The following is a 12,585-nucleotide window of genomic DNA, read 5'->3' on the forward strand; positions in this document are numbered from 1 at the left end:
CCAAATCACAATAAATGACATTTATGGCCGTTAAACACACCCTTAATAACTTGTTTACTCACTAGCTCACTCACTCACTAACTGACTCATGTCCTTACTAACTTGTTTACTTACTAACTTTTTCACTATAAGTTGCCAAAAGTGTCTTTTCATTCATTCATGTTTGTGTTGTGGCAGATTGAGCCTCAATGACGCTGCAAAGCTCCAACAGAAGAAGAACAGCTCCCAAGATGTTTTCTGATCTCATTGATCTGTTGCACTCTTCTCTCGTCTGTCATTACAAAACTCATTTAGCTTTACAACACTACAGGTTTTGCTTGTGAGCACCGTCTCCAGTCGTTGAGATGCAAATCCGAGTTTTAACGAGGCCGTTTCACAACCTCCGACCTTAGTCGGCTTTTGTTTGAGAGCTGAGATCATCATCCTGTTCACTTCTGGCTCAACCTCTGCTTTCAGAGTCGCGTTGATAAATCTTCTTTATTGTCATTGAGCAGTCACACTTTTGTATGACAGTACAAATAAATTAACTTTTCATCCACAACGCTGCTAAAATGTCCTCTCATTATCCTCTAGTTTATTCTGATATGCTGCAGAAGGTACGTTTGAACCGTGGACTGGAGGCGGCCCGCTCCCCGAGGCGGTGCAGGACTCCAGACCACACCGGCTCCTGAACCCATCCCAGCTGTGTGAGGTTCCTCCATCTCTTCAACTTCTCATCCTCTCTTATTTCAGTCCTCACTATTCATTGTTACTGCTGCTGCTCAAAGATCAAGGGTCTCCTTGCTTGAAGGACTCGACGACATCAACGCCTTCTGCAGACTCCAACCCAACCCCTGCAAACTTAGGGTGCTCCACAAAGACAGGATCCATATCTCTTCATCTCCAGAGGAGGCAGAGGAACTTCTTTTTTTTTTTTTTTTTCTTTTTTCTTTGCCCTTGTCCTGTTCGGCAGCTTGGGCCAACAATATGATGTGATTGAGAGCCTTCGGAGTCAGAACAGTTTTTGGTCTTGCAACAGGGAGAGACCTGGAGTCTCCTCCTGTTGCCTTCTCCGTCAGAAGTTGGCATGGCTGCCGTACACGACCGGGGGGGAACGCACAAAGACGGAGAGAAGAGAAGAGAGAGAAGAAAGTCGAGGGGGGAGGGGTGAGGGGGGAGGGGGGAAGGGGATAACATACAATGTCCTTGTTGTGCTACATATATTATTTGCAATAATCACACTCATCCAAATACTTTCCAACTGTTATTAGATTGAACCAGCCTGAGCAGCTCTATCTAGACAGCAAGATGACTTTCTAGATTAACCAGCCTGAGCAGCTCTATCTAGACAGTAACGTGAAGCAGGAACATGAAATAACAAAGAGGCAACAACAAAAGAGGAACATGATTTTTAAAGTTTGAGCAAATGATGACAGACAACAAGCAACTTCAGAAGCACATTTCGTGAGGAGTGAAAGTGTGTGTGTGTGTGTGTGCGTGTATGTGTGTGTGAGTGTGTGTGGCTTGTCCACTGGGTGTGGCCGGAACTGTTGTGGGGGGACCCGTGGTGACACCCCGGGGTCCGAGGCCACCGCGCCCGGACACCGCCACCCCGGCAGACAGAAGCCCCCCAGGCCCGGGGAGACCCCAGCGAACCACCCCAGAGAGCCCCGCCCCCGCCCAAAAAGCACCCGACGGAGAATGCAGAGAGGAATCCCCCCCAGGCAAGAGGGGCCCACAAGAGAAGGACAAAGGGCACGGGGCCCCAGGCCCCGACCCAAGCCGCCAAGCCGAGAAAAGGCCGGAGCAGGGCCCCCGGGCCGAGCGGGCCGAGAGCCCCCCCAACCCCGGCGGCGAGTCCCACCGCACCCCCGGGAACAGGCCCACCCACCGCCCCCCCCAACCCGGCAAGGCAGAGACGGCCCCAGCCGCCGCGCCCCGGACCAGCCCCGCCCCCAGACCCAGGAAAGCGAAGTCCGGCGCAGGCCCCGGTCGGAGAACAGTCAACTCTACACCCCCAGGAGCCTCATATTCCACCCGCCCCATAACCCCTCCCCCCGGGTCTTGATTGGGAAACCCAACCCATGACCCACCCCGCACATACACACACACACACACACACACACACACACACACACACACACACACACACGGAACGGGGGGGGGAGTGATGACTCTCGCACCCTCAGGCCGCCGGCCGGGCCCCCTCCCGGCCACCGCGGTATCCCAACCTCCACCAATCCAACAGCAAGTGGAGAAGGAGCACCGCACCCCAGCCCCCCCACAAGCGCCACGCCCGAGGGAGCGCGCCCCCCGCACTCCAGCCGCACTCACCCCGGGCCGGGGCGGGACCCCAGCGGGAGGTGCTGGGGGGAGCCACGTCTCCCGCCCTTCCCCTGCCCTATATGTGTGTTGGATGTATGTAAGGGTGTGTTTTTGTGTTTTGAAAAGGTGGATGCGATGTGTGTGTCTATGGTGCGGTTTAAAATTGGGGGGTAGCGGGGCCCGGGCAGAGGAACTTCTATGCTGGGGTAGCTCGGTCGTAGAGAGGTTGTCTCCCAATCGGAAGGTTGCAGGTTTGATTCTCATCTCCGCCTGTCTGCATGCCGATGTGTCCTTGAGCCAAGGCACCGAACCCCAAATTGCTCTCATTTGAGTGCCGGCGCCTTTCATGGCCGCAGCCTCTATTGGTGTTTGAATGGGTGAATGTGATCAATGATGTAAAGCGCTCTTGGCCTGCTCGCGCAGATGAAAACAAGAGATACCAGTGCGGAGATCCAAGATGGCGGTGTTACCGCGCCGCCATACTCGTTCACGGTCGCCACCATCTTGAAATGACGCAAATCAAGCCGACGCGCCGGAAGTGATGTACACGGAAGGTGGTGCACCGGAATGTACACAAGGAAGCACGCCTACAGGAAGTGACTCGCCTGAAATGACGCAACACAGAAGTCTTTTTTTTTTTTTTTTTATTGAACAATTTCAGAAATACAAACTCTCGAGGAGGACAATAGATTTAACTTTCAAACATCTTCTCTTCAGAAGCAAAGAACAAAAATTTTATTAAAGAAAAAGGAGTAAAATAAGGAAAACAAGGACAGAATTATTGCAAAATTACAAATAAGGTGCATCCAGGGCTCATAAACGAGCTATTCATACAAAACTTGGAAACAATAAATATAAAAAATATTAAACGGAGCATAGGCACAGAGGAGATCAGGGTCAAATACAGCAACAAAATAAAAAACACACACACAAATCAAAACAACAAATTATTGGCAAAGTCCCAACATAACTTCTGTGCAGATTTACAATTCCTAAGTTTCCTTAGGGCCGAAAGAAGAGTTTGAAATCATTTATAAATCCGGAAAGTGAACAGTGAATATGATATTTTCCCAGAAGTAAAATGATATTGATAATATCAGAAATGGAAGAATCCAAATTGCCCATGACATGGGATGTCCCGATCAGATCGGTAGATATCGGATCAGTGGGGTGGTGCCCAGGGTGGAGGGTCCAGGCTACTTTACTGCGGTCTGGCTCCTCCCCCGACTTTGCACCACCCACAATTTTAGCTCAATAGCTCAACAAAGTTTCTGCCAATAGTGCTTTTAGCTTTAGACATCTTAGTTGCACCAAAAATAGACTACTGAGTATCTTTAAAATAGAAATGTAAGTATCGGATCAGGAAAGTATCGGTATCGGCCGATACTCAATTCTGAAAAATTGGATCGGTATCGGGGGCCAAAAAGTGTGATCAGGACATTCCTAATTTTAACTATAAGTTGTCAAATTTACAAAAAAGTTTTTTGCAGTTTTCAAAATAATTTTAAATATAAATGAAAAGCATTTGTTGTTTTCTGATCATACACACTTTGAAATGTTACAAAACTAAACACAAAAAGCTTTTAACAAGCATTTTAAAAGTATCCTGTGAAGGGTTAATTGATTCTCCTTTTGTTTGTTACCATTTGTTTTGATGAAATAAAAATGCTTCAAATGTGAAAAAGAATTAATTCTGAAGTTCACAGTCTTGTTTGTCTGGACACATAGAGCCAGTTTATAACCACTATTTTGTTGATGACAGGAGAGTTTTATACTGTTTGTCTGACGGGTCCATGTAGTTAACATGGTCATGGTTCCTGCACTGTTGTAATTTAGTGTGTTAATCGGTGGATGTCTGGCTCAGGCCCCCAGCTGCTGCGCGCCACTTTAACCACTCAAACGTGACTCACAGAAAAGGAGAGACACAGCAGAGAGATAACCAACATCTGGAGTGAAGTTTTCCAGACACAAGCACCGCATGGAACATGTGGTTTCATTTACTGAACAAAGAAACAGCTCCAAACATCTTAACCGTCCTTTTCAATGCAGCTGAATTTATATTCTCTACAGATTTTCAAAAAGCTGTTGAAAAGTAAAAAAAAAAAAAAGTGATCAAAAGTTATTCAATTGGTGAAATTGGAGGCTTGCCCCCCTTGATCTGCTACCTTATCGTGGTGGGGGAGTTTAAGTACCCGAATGATCCTAGGAGCTACGATGTCGGGGGGTTTGCCCCCCAGTAGGGTCTCCCAAGGCAAACTGGTCCTAGGTGACGAGTCAGACCAAAAGCAGTTCAACAAGCCCCTATGACAAAACAACAAAAGAGGAAAGCGACGTCGCCCGGTAAGGCGCAGCTAGGACCTCAACATGGAGCCAGGCCTGGGGTTGGGGCTCATATGCCAGCGCCTGGTGGCTGGGCCTTTGCACCCGGAGCCGGGCCCAGCCCGAAGGGACGACACAGGCCCCTCTTTCTCTTCCTCCTGTGAGCCCACCATCCACTGAGGCAACCGGGGGGGTCGGGTGCAATGTGGATTGGGTGGCAGTCGACGGCAGGGGCCTCGACGACCCGATCCCCGGACACAGAATCTGGCTTTTGGGACATGGAATGTGACCTCGCTGGGGGGGAAGGAGCCTGAACTTGTGCGGGAGGTAGAGAGATACCTTCTAGATATAGTCGGGCTGGGCTCACCTCCACGCACAGCTTGGACTCTGGAATCCAGGTCCTCGACAGGGGCTGGACACTCCACTTTTCTGGAGTTGCCCGTGGTGAGAGGCGGCAGGCTGGCGTGGGCTTGCTTATTGCCCCACAGCTCAGCCGCTGTGTGTTGGAGTTCACCCTGGTGAACTAGAGGGTCGCATCCCTACGCCTTCGGGTAGGGACAGGTCTCCAACTGTTGTCTCGGCCTACGGACCGAACAGCAGTACGGAGTACCCGACCTTCTTGGAGTCCCTGGGAGGGGTGCTGGATAGTGCTCCAACTGGGGACTCCGTTGTTCTACTGGGGGACTTCAATGCCCACGTGGGCAACGACAGTAAGACTTGGAAGGGGGTGATTGGGAGGAACGGCCTTCCTGATCTGAACCCGAGCGGGGTTCTGTTATTGGATTTCTGTGCTAGTCACAGTTTGGCCATAACAAACACCATGTTCGAGCACAGGGATGTCTATAAGTGCACTTGGCACCAGGACACCCTAGGCTGGAGGTCGATGATAGACTTTGTGGTCGTGTCATCTGATCTCCGGCCATGTGTCTTGGACACTCGGATGAAGAGAGGGGCAGAGCTGTCAACTGATCACCACCTAGAGGTGAGTTGGATGAGCTTGACTAGGAGGAAGCCGGACAGACTCGGCAGGCCCAAACGTGTCATGAGGTTCTGTTGGGAACGCCTGGCTGAGCCCTCTGACCACGCTGTCTTCAACTCCCACCTCCGGGAGAGCTTCTCACAGATTCGGGGGAGGTTGCAGACATTAAGTGGGAGTGGACCATGTTCTGAGCCTCCATTGTTGAAGCTGCTGCTCTGAGCTGTGGTCGCAGGGTCTCTGGTGCCTGTCGTGGCGGCAACCCCCGAACCCTGTGGTGGAAACCAGAAGTAAGGAATTCCGTCAAGCTGAAGAAGGAGTCCTACCGGGCACTGTTAGCTCATAGGACTCCCGAGGCAGCTGACAGGTACTGGCAGGCCAGGCGGGCCCCAGCCCGAGCCGTGGTGGAGCCAAAAGCTCGGGTCTGGGAGGAGTTCGGGGAAGCCATGGAGGAGGACTCTTGGTCAGAAATGAGGAAATTCTGGCAAACCGTCCGGCGTCTCAGGAGGGGGAAGGAGTTTTTCACCAACACTGTTTACAGTGGAGGTGGGGAGCTGTTGACCTCAACTGGAGATGTCGTCGGACGGTGGAAGGAATACTTCGAGGACCTCCACCATCACGTTGAGGAAGCAGAGGGTGGGTTCCCTGAGTTCCTTAAGTCTCTGCATGTGCAGGGACTGTCGTGGCTGATACGTCTCTGCAACATTGCGTAGCAGTCGGGGACAGTGCCTCTGGAGTGGTAGACCCGGGGTGGTGGTCCCTCTTTTTAAGAAGGGTGATTGGAGGGTGTGTTCCATTCGATGCATTGCCGGCAGTAAGTCGGACCTGTTCCCAGTACACGTTGGCCTCCGGCAGGGCTGTCCTTTGTCACCGGTTCTGTTCATAACTTTTATGGACAGAATTTCTAGGCACAGCCAGGGACCGGAGGGGGTCCGGTTTGGGGACCACAGGATCTCGTCTCTGCTTTTTGCAGATGATGTGGTCCTGTTGGCTTCATCAAACCTGGACCTTCAGCGTGCACTGGCGTGGTTCGCAGCCGAGTGTGATGCAACTGGGATGAGGATCAGCACCTCTAAATCTGAGGCCATGGTTCTCGACCGGAAAAAGGTGGCTTGCCCCATTCAAGTTGGTGGAGAGCCCTTGCCCCAAGTGGAGGAGTTCAAGTATCTCAGGGTCTTGTTCACGAGTGGGGGGGGAAGATGGAGCGTGAGATCTACAGGTGGATCGGTGCAGCGTCTGCAGTTATGCGGTCGCTGTATCAGTCCGTCGTGGTGAAGAAGGAGCTAAGCCAAAAGGCGAGGCTCTCGATTTACCGGTCGATCTTCGTTCCTACCCTCACCTATGGTCATGAGCTTTGGGTCATGACCGAAAGAACGAGATCCCGGATACAAGCGGCTGAAATGAGTTTCCTCCGTAGGGTGGCTGGGCGCACCCTTAAGCCCCGTTTCCACAGTGCCCCTTGGTACCGGTGCCGGTCAGGTGGGGGTTGACTATCCGTAACCAGACCTGTATCAGTGCCGCCTTTCCATTACACGGGGAACGGTTTGAAAAGTAGGCGGGGTTATGAACGGCAGCGTAATCACTCAGGATGTGACGCCATTACGCAGCGGTCAACGCGGGAGAACTCGAGGAACAAACATGGAGGACTATGAGATCGTCGTGTGTTTTCTTCTGGCCTTTTGCTTCCTTGCAAAACAGAGACAGGCTGTTTTGCAGAGAAGGCTCCAGGCTTTAGACGAGGAGAGTGCCGAGGAGGACAGCCGTGACCAGGAGAGCCGTGAGCAGGAGAAAAGCGAGGAGGAGGGGAGGCGGGAGGAGGAGGAGAGATGGGAAGGGGAGAGATGACTGCGGGAGAGAGGAAAGAGGCGACGCAACCGGGTAACTGTACTTTACTTCAGTGAAAATATAGAGCATACTTTTACTTTCACCCCATGACGTTTGGCCGCGATTATCTGTAGTTTTTACTCCATTACATGTCTAAAATGCACCTCATGATTAATCAGCCATTAAAATGTCCCCTTCATAAAAATGTTGTTTTTTCAATAGTTACTACTAGTAGTTGTTTTACCGCTGCAGAAGCCATTTGTAATTACTTTAGTTTATTGTACAGTTATTGGGAAGAGATAAATTTCACCTGTAATTCATAATTCTTCAGATTATGTGTTACCGAAAACGGGAAGCCTCATACTGGGCTTTTTTATTAATTTAAAAGTGTTTCCAATTTTCTTATATCACTGGCTTTTAATAAAGATTAGATAGGATATCCTTTATTTATCTCACATGTGGAGAAATTTGCAGTGGTACAACAGGATCGTAAAAAAGAAAGAACCACACATAGCAGAAACTAGAAAAACAGTTAGAAATACAAAATAATAAAATAGAAATAGATTGATGTTTAAATGTGTATAAATGTGCTGTTATGTCTCCCAGGTCATCCTGGCAGCGCTGCAACAACACCGCCGCAGGCCTACAAGTTGGGCTGTCACTCGAAGCAACGACTGGTGGGAGAGAATAGTGCCTGGCTTCACAAGCACACAGTGGGTGCAGAACTTCCGGATGTCTGAAGAGACCTTTCGCTACGTGTGTGGGAGAGTGTGTCCGGCGATGGAGAGGCGTGACACAAGCTTCCGTGTGTGTGTCCCTCTTACCAAAAGAGTTGCCATAGCTGTGTGGAAACTTGCAACGAATGCCGACTATCGCAGCATTGGCCACCTGTTTGGTGTCAGCAAGACCACCGTGTGTCGCTGTGTGCAGGACTTTTGTGACGCTGCTGGTCAGTTCCTGGTTCCAGAGCAAATCAAATATCCAGACCAGGAGAAGCTGCAGGAAATGGCAGCCTACTTCCATAACAGGTGGGGGCTTCCGCAGTGTGTTGGTGCAATAGATGGGTCGCATATTCCCATTTTGGCACCACAGGACTGCCACTGCGATTACTTCAATCGGAAAGGCAGGCACTCCATTATCCTTCAGGGAGTTGTGGATGGAAGGGGTCTGTTCTGGAGTGTTTTCACTGGCATGCCTGGCAGTCTGCACGACGCGCGTGTTCTCGAACTGTCCACCTTCTGGGAATTGGTTGACCGTGGCTGCCTTTTCCCTGCATGCACCAGCAACATCGGCGGGGTGGATGCAGGCTTCTACATCCTGGGTGACTCCGCCTACCCATTGCAGAGCTGGCTCATGAAACCCTTCCCGGACACTGGGCGGCTGACAGCAGGGCAGCAGGTGTACAATAGGAAGATCTCCAGAGCTCGGGTGGTGGTGGAGAACGCCTTTGGAAGGCTGAAAGGCAGGTGGCACTGCCTGTTGAAGCGGAATGACAGTGATGTCAGCCTGGTAAAATCAATGGTGCTGGCGTGTTGTGCTCTGCACAATCTTTGTGAGACTCATGGAGAGGAGTACAACAATGGATGGAGCCACACTGTGGAGGCAGGCGATGCAGCTGAACCTGTGGTGGCACTGGGACAGGGTGCAGATGAGGAAGGCAGGGATGTGAGAGAGGGACTCCTGCAATTCCTAAATGCATGAAGTATTTGTAAATAGAGCTGTATATATTTGAAGAACCTGTTTGGTGTTGTGTTATTTCAAAAACCTGTTACTGTTACCTGAGTTACTGTTTTGTTTTTCTTGTTCTACTTGTTTCAGGCTGCATTAAATCTGCAACACTGATCTTTGCGCCCTTGTTGTCCATCTACAAACCAAACAAATCAGAAAGCTCACTGCTAACAACCCCATCCAAGTTTTTCTGAAAGCATCTGACAGAAAAAATAATCTGAATTGTAATAAGTTTTCATTCCAAACTTTTTCCTCACAAAATACGGCTCAATTCACACCACAGTTAGAGTGGAGACCTCCAGCACATCACAAGTGTTGACCAAAAAGTAGATGCGCATATTGGGGTGTGAAAAAACTATTTATTTGAACATATTATTTACATATTTGAACCGGCTATTCATTTGGCCCTGTGCCACGCTGGGCTCTCAGGGCCTGGGCAAGCAAAGCCACCCCCTGCAGGAAAGTCTCATTAAATAGCTGGCTCTGCTGAGCCAGCTGGCGCCGTTCCTCCTGCCTCTCCTCCTGGCGGGCCCGGACCTCCTCCTGGCGGGCCCGGAGCTCCTCCAGACGTGCACGCTCCCGCTGCGCCATTTGCTGGCGCTGAAGCTCCCTATTGAGGTGTGCCTCCCGCTCATCTGAGGCCTGCATCTCTCTCAGGAGCTCCGTCAGGTGGTGGTGTTGCTGCTCCCGCCTCCTCCTGCCTAGACAGCAAACGGCGAAAGAACTTAAGTTAAGCATTGGACAGTAACAATATAATAATACATTTAATTTGGCAGCGCCTTTCACAGTACTCAAGGACACTTCACAGAAGTATAAATGCACAAAAAACAAATACAAAACAGAGTTAAAAGTAAACAAGGAAATTAGGTGAATATGCAGCTTGAAACGTTACAAGGATGTGTGGGAAGACACTGCCAGGGTGGAGCCTATCACCTCACTGCTCTGCACTTCAATTGTTTGATCATAATCTGTTGTTGAGTGACGTTAAGCATGAATATAATAATAGAAACATCCAGCTGCAAAAACAGCAGAAAATATATCAGTACTCTGCATCATTTGTGCTGTGCATTGTTAGGTATTTATCACAGTATTCAATGTAATGGTGCATGTATATACTTCTACTTAACAGAATACCAGTACTCCAATAACAACATGTAAAAGCTACTCCTTACCCGGGCGCTGCTGGAACGACACATTCCCAACCCCTGGACGAGGTGGTGACGCTGGTGGCGATGCAGGTGATGGGGTTGGGAGTGACGGTGTGCTGCACCGCCCCTCCACACTACTGGGTCCAGGGGAGGTGAAATCCTCACCCATCGACTCACTTCCTCCTGCAGAAATGTAAACAAACCACACGTTCAGACTGCGCCGATAACTGGGGCTGAAGCTCACTAGCTAAGCCGCGTGCTAAAGCTAACGAGCTCGCGCCTCGCGTGGATACAAAAAGCATGGATTTCAGAGTTTAAAAACTTACCATCTCCCTCCACCAGAGACTCCAGCAGGGCCGTGGCGCTGTCCAAACCGGCTTCTCTGCCCTGACTGGCCGGTCTGTGGCCATAAATTTGGTCCATGGCGTCCATCCACCGCCAGTGCCTCCTATGGACCCCGCTGCGGCTATTATGGTCCCTCACCTTGCGGTAGTCACTCCGCAGTTTTTTTTTAATTTTGCCCGGCATTGTGCAGGACTTCTACTGAAGCCGTGACAGCTCATCCTCTCCGACACCGCCCTGAAGGTTTTCTCATTCCTCACTGCCCCGTCTAGCTCTTTTTGAATTTGCTCTTCTCCGATTATGGAGAGGAGCAATTGCACTTCTTCCGTCGTCCAAGGATCCATTCTTCACTTTCTTTACTGATTTGAAATGGCGGGCTTGCCAGTAGAGTAACGGTTGGGTTGTCACAGACCAATCAGCAGACGACAGTGTTGAAGCTCCTCCCCCTCATATCCGGCAGGTTGCGCCTGGTATCCCAAACGGAGGGGTAGCGAGAACCAATGGGACCTGTTGGTAACGGTTCTGTGTCAGTGGAAACGCACAACAAACGGCTACCACCGGCCCTGCACCGGTACCAAGGGGGACTGTGGAAACGGAGCTTTAGAAATAGGGTGAGGAGCTCAGTCACCAGGGAGGAGCTCGGAGTAGAGCCGCTGCTCCTCCACATCGAGAGGAGCCAGCTGAGGTGGCTCGGGCATCTGTTTCGGATGCCCCCCCGGATGCCTCTCTACGGAGGAGTTCAGGCCACCAGGCGCTCGCATGCGGGCCCCAACCCCAGGCCTGGCTCCAGGGTGAGGCTCCGGCTGCACCTCACCGGGCGACGTCGCTTTCCTCTTTTGTTGTTTTGTCATAGGGGCTTGTTGAACTGCTTTTGGTCTGACTCGTCACCTAGGACCAGTTTGCCTTGGGAGGCCCTACTGGGGGGCAAGCCCCCCGACATCGTAGCTCCTAGGATCATTCGGGTCCTCACACTCCCCCACCACAATAAGGTAGCAGTTCAAGGGGGAGGTATTTTATACGGGTATAAAATATCTACGTCCAAAGTACATTTCTCAAACAAACAATATGTACAAATAAAAAAAAGGATTCCACAGTAAACTAACGTAGATTTAAAAGCAGGAATTACCTCTGCCACAAAAATTTAGATCGAGAACAACAAATTTAAATTGTTGGTTCATTCTGAAGCACAATATTTATTCCAAAGTAGTAAAGCAGTGATGAGAGGATTTGTGATTCCTTACTTTCACTCCTCTAGTCAGGTCTTCCCCCCTGTGAAGTCTGTCACCTGTTAGTTTGGTGTGTATTATTTGTACCTGTCTTGTTAGTGCTTGTGCTTGTGTTCTTGTTGTGTGTGTGTGTGTGTTGAGTGATTGTTGAGGACTCATCTGAAAAACTGCAACCCTGGACAACTCGTCCATGGATGAGATTTCAGAATTTTTTTGAGTAAATAAATCCTGTATAATGTACTTTTACATATAATTAGGGACAGAGCCCAAAAGGCCTAGAGGCCGGGACACTATTGTATGTGTTTCTTTTTTTGCTCCTGACGCCTCTTTGAGCCCAATTTTGACCCACTTAACATGCTCAAGGAGTCACTAAATTTTGATGGCTTATCAAGACTGGCAACTATAAAAATTTAAGGAAATGTAAACAATAAACACCAGAGTTGTAAAATGTGCTCTCTAGCGCCACCGAGAAACACTAAAATGGCCACCACTGCCCGTAGGAATGTCGTAGGGAGATCAAACCAAAACTTAATAGAAATACTTAGAATCAGGATTTTAGGAAGAATTTTTTAAATAAACAGACAAAAGAAACGATACGTTTAAAACCCACGCGCACTCTCTCTGTTAAGTACCAGCTGCTCGGAGGCTGCCTTTTCATTTCACCTTTAACTAGAGGGGAAGAAACACCACAGAGAATCACGGCCAGCTTTCTTTTCTT

The sequence above is a fragment of the Lipophrys pholis genome (genome assembly GCF_963383615.2).
Source record: "Lipophrys pholis genome assembly, chromosome: 12".
In the NCBI taxonomy this organism is placed as follows: domain Eukaryota; kingdom Metazoa; phylum Chordata; class Actinopteri; order Blenniiformes; family Blenniidae; genus Lipophrys; species Lipophrys pholis.